We start from the raw sequence: 389 nt of genomic DNA, 5'->3' as shown, positions 1-389 counted from the left end.
CTGCTGCTGCTGCTGTGTGTCTGCTGCTGCTGCTCGGTCCCACCGTGCAGGCGCGCAGCAGCAACAGTGATGCTTCCTCCTCGCCAACAGCAGCAACAGCAGCAGCAGAAGCAGCAGCAGCAGCAACAGCATCGGGGCCCCCTCTGACAGAGAGCGCTTTAGCTGTACCCTCTGTCTCCTCTGTGTATAGATCGTGGGGGCCCCCTGGGGCCCCCAAGAGAGATGAGAGAGAAGAAGGAGAGGAGCTATCTTTTTCTTTGTTTGTGTTTGCATATATTTATCGATTATATTCAGGGTTGGTGGGGTTGTTGTTATCTGTGTGTAGTACAGAGGTGGTGCGTAGTATAGTAAGCATTCGTATGTGTGTATGTATATCTATAGTTTTTGTG

This window comes from Eimeria mitis, genomic scaffold (genome assembly GCF_000499745.2).
Source record: "Eimeria mitis Houghton genomic scaffold, Emh_scaff387, whole genome shotgun sequence".
NCBI lineage: Eukaryota > Apicomplexa > Conoidasida > Eucoccidiorida > Eimeriidae > Eimeria > Eimeria mitis.
The sequence above is the reverse complement of the archived record's forward strand: the minus strand, read 5'-3'. Positions refer to the sequence as shown.